The sequence below is a fragment of the Ctenopharyngodon idella genome, chromosome 6 (assembly GCF_019924925.1).
Source record: "Ctenopharyngodon idella isolate HZGC_01 chromosome 6, HZGC01, whole genome shotgun sequence".
NCBI classification, from domain to species: Eukaryota; Metazoa; Chordata; class Actinopteri; order Cypriniformes; family Xenocyprididae; genus Ctenopharyngodon; species Ctenopharyngodon idella.
In genome coordinates this window covers 16,371,048-16,379,444 of record NC_067225.1, presented here as the reverse complement: position 1 = coordinate 16,379,444, position 8,397 = coordinate 16,371,048, and positions in this window count along the sequence as shown.

Sequence of the window (8,397 nt, the reverse complement as noted above, 5' to 3'; positions counted from 1 at the left end):
GTTGACCCCTGTCATTGACGGAGAGGACGATCCCTTGGCCTGGTGGAAGGTGCACAATATCATGTTTCCATGACTGTGCCCGCAAGTATCTTTGTGTACCAGCCACTAGTGCCCCCTCAGAGCGTCTGTTTAGCACTGGAGGTAATACACCTGCACCCGCTCATCCTTGAAACTAGCAAAAGTGGATATACTGGTTTTCCTATAGCAAAAAACCTGTGAGCTACTGAGAACCATACCGTAGAATCACTATGGCTGGCAGTGCCATACTCATTGTGCACTTTAGTATGGTGTGTTTATGTATCATGACTATTACAGTGACAATTATCTAATAAATACTGCGTGTGGTAAAGCCACATATTTGTTTTTATATTTCTACAATCTGCACTTTAGTTTGTGTGATTTGTTACTGACTTTCATATTTATGTTTACACTAGGTTTATATGTCAGTGCTTTATGTTGTCATGATAATACATGTTTACAAGGCTGGAAGTTCAACAAATCAGTCAATAAACTAAAAGTAAAAGTATGTCATTCATATTAATTCATGCATCACCTAATTTCATCATAACATATATAGGCCTGGCCTACAGGAAAGAACAGTTTATGTTTAATCTACAACCCAAATTTGAGCCAAATTGAGCCAATATTTTATTCACAATAGAACATAGATAACACAAATTTGATGCCTGCTACAGGTCTCAAAATAGTTGGGACGGGGTCATGTTTACCATGGTGTAGCATCTCCTCTTCTTTTTAAAACAGTGTGAAGACATCTGGGCATCGAGGTTATGAGTTTCTGGAGTTTTGGTGTTGAAATTTGGTCCCATTTTTGCCTGAAATAGGTTTCCAGCTGCTGAAGAGTGTGTGGTCGTCTTTGACGTATTTTTCTCTAAAGGTGAAAGATCTGAACTGCAGGCAGGCCACCCAGACTCTTCTACGACGAAGCCATGCTGTTGTAATAGCTGCAGTATGTGGTTTTGCATTGTTCTGCTGAAATACACAAGGCCTTCCCTGAAATAGAAGTTGTCTGGAGAGGAGCATATGTTGCTCTAAAACCTATATATACGTTTCAGCATTCATAGTGCCATCCAAAACATGCAAGCTGCCCATACCGTATGCACTTATGCACCCCCATACCATCAGTGATGCTGGCTTTTGAACTGAACGCTCATAACATGCTGGAAGGTCTCCCTCCTCTTTAGCCCGGGGGACACGGCGTCCGTGATTTCCAACAAGAATGTCAAATTTGGACTCGTCTGACCATAGAACACATTTCCACTTCAAAATAGTCCATTTTAAATGAGCCTTGGCCCACAGGACACAATGTCGCTTCTGGACCATGTTCACATATGGCTTCCTTTTTGCATGATAGAGCTTTAGTTGGCATCTGCAGATGGCACGGCGGATTGTGTTTACCGACAGTGGTTTCTGGAAGTATTCCTGGGCCCATTTAGTAATGTCATTCACACAATCATGCCGAAGAGTGATGCAATGTCGTCTGAGGCTCCAAAGACCATGGGCATCCAATAAAGGTCTTCGGCCTTTCTTTCTCCAGTTTTTCAGAATCTTTTGATGATGTTATGCACTGTAGACAGGGGCGTCGTAAGTGGGGGGAAAAGGGTGACAGAGTGCATAGGGCCTTGGCGTGTGAGGGGCCCTCAACGATCCTGAAATTATTATAATTATTATTATACAATTGTGCACATACACTGTGTCTGCGCTATTTCTCTGTTGGCAAGCTTTGGTACACGTCTGTGTAGGCGCCTCCCACGAGCACAGCATGCACGCAATTCGCATGATTTGATTGGTTGTCTAGGAACGCTGCAAAGCGCTAAATGGCTGTGAGGGAGAGCGGAGCGGACGCGCCTGACTCCGGAGTGTGGTGAATTTTGAATCGCACAGCTGCCGTTCAAGCTAAGATCAGGCAAAAGTGAACAGTAAGGGAAAACAATTCCTCATAAATTTCTTTCCAAAGGGACCAAGAGAGAACCTATATTGTTCGGGCGAGGTGACGTCGACCTATATGCCGCTGTTTACGTTGTGTAAATAGATGTGTTTGCTGAACCGGAGTCTGCATTTTCCTACATAATGAGAAACAACTTGTTTGTAAAGGCTGATTTATACTTCTGCGTCGAGTGTACGCCGTAGCTACGGCGTAGGCTGTTTGTACCACGCATAGCCTACAACGTAGCCTGACGTGCACCTCTTCAAAAATGTAACAACGCGTCAATTCTACGCGGACCGCAAGCGCTGTGATTGGTCTGCTAGAACCCCTCCCTCGGGTCAAAAAACTGGCGCGGAGCAATAGGAGAAGAGCGAGCGTTTTCAACTTCCATAGGAATGAAAAACGCTCTGTTTCAGGGGACACATGCAGTCATACTGCAACAAAAGTCGTTACCTATTTGCTGCTTCTCTGCCGCTTCTATTTGTAAGCTTCTCTGACAACGTACATGACAAGCTGCTGTTTCTTCGGCTTTTGCCTTGATACTCAACATGACCGCAGACACTGCCTACTAGTGGTCTGCATGCACGTCGACGTGGACAACGACGCAGAAGTATAAATGAAAACAGACGCATAGCCTACGGCGCAGAGGCGTAGGTCCGATGCAGAAGTATAAATCAGCCTTAAGCCGGTAATAAAGGCTCTTATCATACTCTAAACACCGAAGTAACACGACAAGTGTGTGACAAATCATTAGAGATGCATTGTAAATTTGGAAAACAATATGTAAATGATGTTTGTGTGGATCTTGCATTAAAATATTAATATTCACATTAATATTTTAATGCAAGATCCACACAAACATCGTTCGTAAACGCTATCTTAAAATGATGAGCAAACTTGGTCATATCATTAAGATAGCGTGATGATAATAATACTAAAAAAATGTATATCAAAAACGATTAAAAACATTAAACACTCACAAAATTCATCACAAGATCCAGGCAGCTATCGTTTACAAATCCAACGCACTTTTAACATTTTACAGAAATTACTAAAATTATTTAAAATATATATAAAATTGGCCATCTCAGTAATAGTCATGAAAGATTTAAGTAATATCACAAGTGTCATTTTTTTCTGCCATGTATAAGCAGCTAAACACATGTTATGATAGCATAAATATTAGACATGTAGCCTAATATATTGCTCAGGGTAATATCAATCCTGTGTTCATCATGCTTGCAGAGGTACATACACTGTTAAATAGTTTAGAAAGATTGTAATGTCATTTTTATGTCTAATATTACTGGGGTGCTCTATTTAAATATAGCACAATTCAAACACAAGAGTGTTACATGATATATAGTACTGTAACTGTTTTCTATTAGTGAGTGCTCTGTGTAAAATTGTACACTATTATTTAAAAAAGTGTGAAATAAAAATATAATATTATATTAAGGGCCCCCACACACTGTCTTTGCATAGGGCCCAAGAATCGGTGCTACACCCCTGACTGTAGATGATGAGATTTGCAAAGCCTTTGCAATTTGACGTTGAGGAACATTGTTTTTAAAGTATTCCACAATCTTTTTACGCACTCTTTCACAGCTCTGCCCATCTTTACTTCTGAAGAGACTCTGCCTCTCTAAGACATCCCTTTTATAGCTAATCATGTTACAGACCTGATATCAATTAACTTAATTAGTTGCTAGATGTTCTCCCAGCTGAATCTTTTCAAAATTTCTTGCTTTTTCAGCCATTTGTTGCCTCCATGCCAACTTTTTTGAGACCTGTAGCAGGCATCAAATTTGAAATGAGCTCATTTAGTGGATAAAAGTATAAAATTTATCCGTTTAAACATTTGTTATGTTATCTATGTTCTATTGTGAATAAAATATTGGCTCATGTGATTTGAAAGTCTTTTAGTTTTCATTTTATTCAAATTTAAAAGACGTCCCAACATTTCTGGAATTCGGGTTGTATCTAATATTGTGTTGGTCATATATATATGGCTATCGAGTGATGCAATGTGAGTGAACCGTTATTGAAAGGGAATAGTTTAGGGTTAGGGAATAACGTAACCTTGATTCCCTGAGATAGACTGCAACAAATACTGCGAAAGCTTGTTGTGTTATTATGCTAGCACTGTTAGGAGTTGCTTGTCGCTTCCTCAGTCGAAAGATTCAGCAAACCCATGCAGGAACCCTTAAATGTACAAAAAAAAAAAAGAAGCAAAAAACAAACAAAAAAACTAACATTATTATACAGTTCTTATCAGTACATTATGCCGTAACTTCTCCCTATGCTGTACCTTCACAGACACCCAGGGGTCCATAAATAATAGATGATCTCAGTAGTGTGCCTTTTGGGGAAAATTATTCTAAATTAATGGGAATTCATATTGCCTGTATTTTTTTTTCTCTTAGGCATTTAATGTTTAATTGGCTTCCAGTCAGCACTGAATAGTTTCAGTGAAAAATTAAATAGGTCACTTTCAGCAAACACTATAGAGACGAGTCTTCAGTTTTTTTATCTGTGGCATTCTTCTTCATATAAACCCATGTGTTTTGATAAATACAATAATAGAAGGGATAACACAAACTACACTATTACACAAATGTCATGTAGCAATTTTAATTTGTTAATATCATTGTACAATTTTCACAGTTGTAAAAAGATTGTAATAGGACTACACCAATAAATCTGACCTTCAAAAATGTTTGTCAGTGAAACGTAACAATATGTGCTCCAATAGTGGGGCATTTTAAGTACAAGTTCAAAATATGCTTTATTTATTTATTTTTTTTATTAATATAAAACACGTTTGTGCTCATACAACTTGTGATCATACAACAGCAAAATGTAACTGTGGATGTACTTTTGCAGTGTGCACCAAAACTTTAAAAATACACCACATTTTAACATGTTGACTATCATTTGACATAAATGGGTAAACCCCATCTACCTGTTAGCACAACTCATGTTTAAATGTCTTTTAAAAAAATGTAGATTAGTTTGAAATAAACTGATAAATACTGTAAATAGTGCATCAATGCTGATCAGCTGTGCATTCTGCTAGAACAGGGAAGCTGAAGACATTTATCAGTCTGTTTACCATGTTCTTCAGCCCTGATGAGATGTTTTCTGTCATTACCTCTCAGTTTAAATGTTTGCAATTGTCGTAGATATGACAATCTACAAGATCATACAGTATGTTTACCAAACAACCTTTGTGGAAGAGGCATGTCCTTAAACAACATATTTAGCCTACATATAACACTAACACTGACCAACCATTTAGGTATTAATATTTCTTTCCATGGGTTTATAAGCTTGACTTAGAGCAGTATGCTTATGTCAGCAATGTTATGGTCATCAACCAAAATGGTTTTTGTTTCTGACATAAGCATTGGTAAAGGTGAACAATTTTTGGCTTAGTTACCCAAGCACCAGCTCTAAACCACCTCTGGCCAAATATTCTCCATCCTACACAAGTGCTATGGCTCATCATAGCAGAGCATTGTCAGAGGGGACCCGGTTGTTCAAAGTGAAAACACAAAAGAAATTTGGTCGAGCTGCAGGGTGTTCTGGACAGGCGAAGAACAGGCCGAACTAGCATTTATAGTTTCTTGTGGATGATCATAAACTCCCGTAAGAAGTATCCTTTGACCTAATGTGGGATGATGGTAGCTACAGTGGTACTGCTGATGTCAAGAATGACTTTGCTTTCATATTTCATCCACTGGATCAGTAAAATTCATTGTTCTTAAAGAAACTCTCAGTAATTCCTGTTTGGGATCAAAAAGCAGCTGAAACCGCTGTGCTTCAGCCTCTGGAGAAGTTAATTCAGAAGCTAGTGAAATTCTAAGGGTCAAGAAGAAATCAGCCTTATGTTCAGAAATGCTGTTTTTGAACTAAGGGAGCTAGAAGACTTAAAACAATGGATCCCATCCCAGTCTACCACAGAAAATTACATAACATAAGAAATACTGCAGACCAAATGGCCTTGGCCTCGACTTCAGGGTTTTTTCACAGAACTGGACAAGATCACTGAGGCATTTTTCAAAATATCTTTTATGTTCCACAGAAGAAGTAGTTTTGTAATGCTTAGTCCATGTAAGGAAGATGAGGAACACAGGATACTAAAGAAATAGCGTTTACTGGTGATAAACATAGACACCAACAATGACTGAATATGAACAGAGAACAGGCAGGAACTTAAATACACATGATGATTACTAAACGGAAACAGCTGACAAGACTTAACTAATTAGAAACCATAGTGACTAACAAGAAATAATAGAGACAAGACAGAACTGAACTAAACTGAACATACACGTGACAAGTTTGGAATGACAGGGATAATAAACAATTTGTTAGGTGAACTATCCCTTTAAAATCCACAGCATAAACTTTTTACAGTGGCCCTCAATTATAATTACAATTAAAGCTGCAAGCAGCTATGAAAGGTCCCTTGCACCCAGGGTCAGCGCCACCTTGTGGCCTTAGGAAAACAGTGAACAGTGGGCGACATGCATGTAAGCGAGTAAATACAGGAGAAATATGGCAAAGTCATTTCGACGTACCACACTTGCTTCCAACAGGTGGCGCTTTGACTATAACTGAATATTGCCATGTAGATGTCTTCAGGCCAGGACTATTATCAAACACGTGAAGTTTGGAGAAAATCGGACATTGTATGCCTGAGTTACAATAACTTCCTGTTTCGTGGCGTTAATCGCATACTTTAGCACTTAGCCAAGTGTTGCATGATTTAACGTGTTTCTAGCATGTTTAGTACTTCATGGCATATACAAATGTGTTTCCGGGAGTGAATTACAGTGCAAAGCATGCCATTTCCTGTTGCCAGCAGGTGGCGCTATGACTAACTGAATATTGGCATGTCTTCAAGCCAGGACTCTTATCAAACGTGAAGTTTGGGGCAGATCGGACACCGTATGCCTGAGTCACAACAGCTTCCTCCGCCACAGACATGCGCTTCAGCGAAAACTCAAGACCTTCACAATTTAACATCAATAAGGCCTTAAGTTTAGACAGACCAAATATGATGTTGATCTGGTTAAATCTCTATGAGGAGTTAATCACAGTGTAAAACATGTCATTTCCTGTTGCCCACAGGTGGCGCTATGACTGTAACTGAATATTTGCCATGTAGATGTCTTCAGGCCAGGACTCTAATAAAACATGTGAAGTTTGGGGCAGATCGGACATTGTATGCCCGAGTTACAACGACTTCCTGTTTCATGGCGAAACATCGAACTTTGTCAGGCCGTCACGGACACGCCCTTCAGTGAAAACTCAAGATCTTCGCAATTTAACACCGAAAAGGCCTTTAGATTAGACTGACCAAATATGATGTTGATCTGATTAAAGCTCTAGGAGGAGTTCGTTAAATGGAATGGCAATGGCAAAAAATGCTAAAATTTTGCAGAGAAAATTCAAAATATCTCACTTCCTGTTGGGTTTTCAGATTTTGCACCCAGGGAAATTTTTGTAGGTATTGGGCTGTTACATGTCTACCGAATTTCATAACTGTTCTGGTCTGGAGATCTCAGTAAAGCAACAAGACTACAAGAATATATTTGGAATTTCCCACATGCAAGAAATAAATTACTTTGAAACAACTATTTGGTCATGAATTCTGTCCTGACCAAATATGATGTTGATCTGATTAAAGCTCTAGGAGGAGTTTGTTAAAGTATGACGTCTGGAAATGGCAAAAACTGCAAAAATTTTGCAGAGAGAATTCAAAATATCTCACTTCCTGTTGGGTTTTCAGATTTTGCACCCAGGGACATTTTTGTAGGTATTGGGCTGTTACATGTCTACCGAATTTCATACCTGTACGTGAAACGTAGAGCGAAGGGCGCTTAATTGAAATTTTGTAGGTGGCGCTATCGAGCCATTTCGCCACACCTAATTCTAAAACCCATATCAGACGAAAATTTTCACCACTTCTGACGCGTGTGCAAAGTTTCATGAGTTTTCGAGCCCTCAAAATGCTTAGGCCCTCAAAAATGCAATTCATTTCGGAGAAGAATTGACCGAGGTGCTCGTTCCCTAATATCCAAAGAACAATATATATATATATATATATATATATATATATATATATACAGTCAAACCAAAAATTATTCAGACATTTTTTATATTTTTGATATATTTTTACTAGTGGGTGCAGGACACTATTACATTTATGTAAGTCAGGATAGCAAAATAAAGTAAACTGGGACATATTATACCCAAAAATTATTCATACAGTGGACTAACAGTAAAACTGATGAAAATTTGGAACCAAAAATTATTCAGACACTTTGACCTGACCAATAAAGAAAAGACACCACTGCAATGTTCTGGTCTGGAGATCTCAGTAAAGCAACAAGACTACAAGACTATATTTGGAATTTCCCACATGTAAGAAATAAATCACT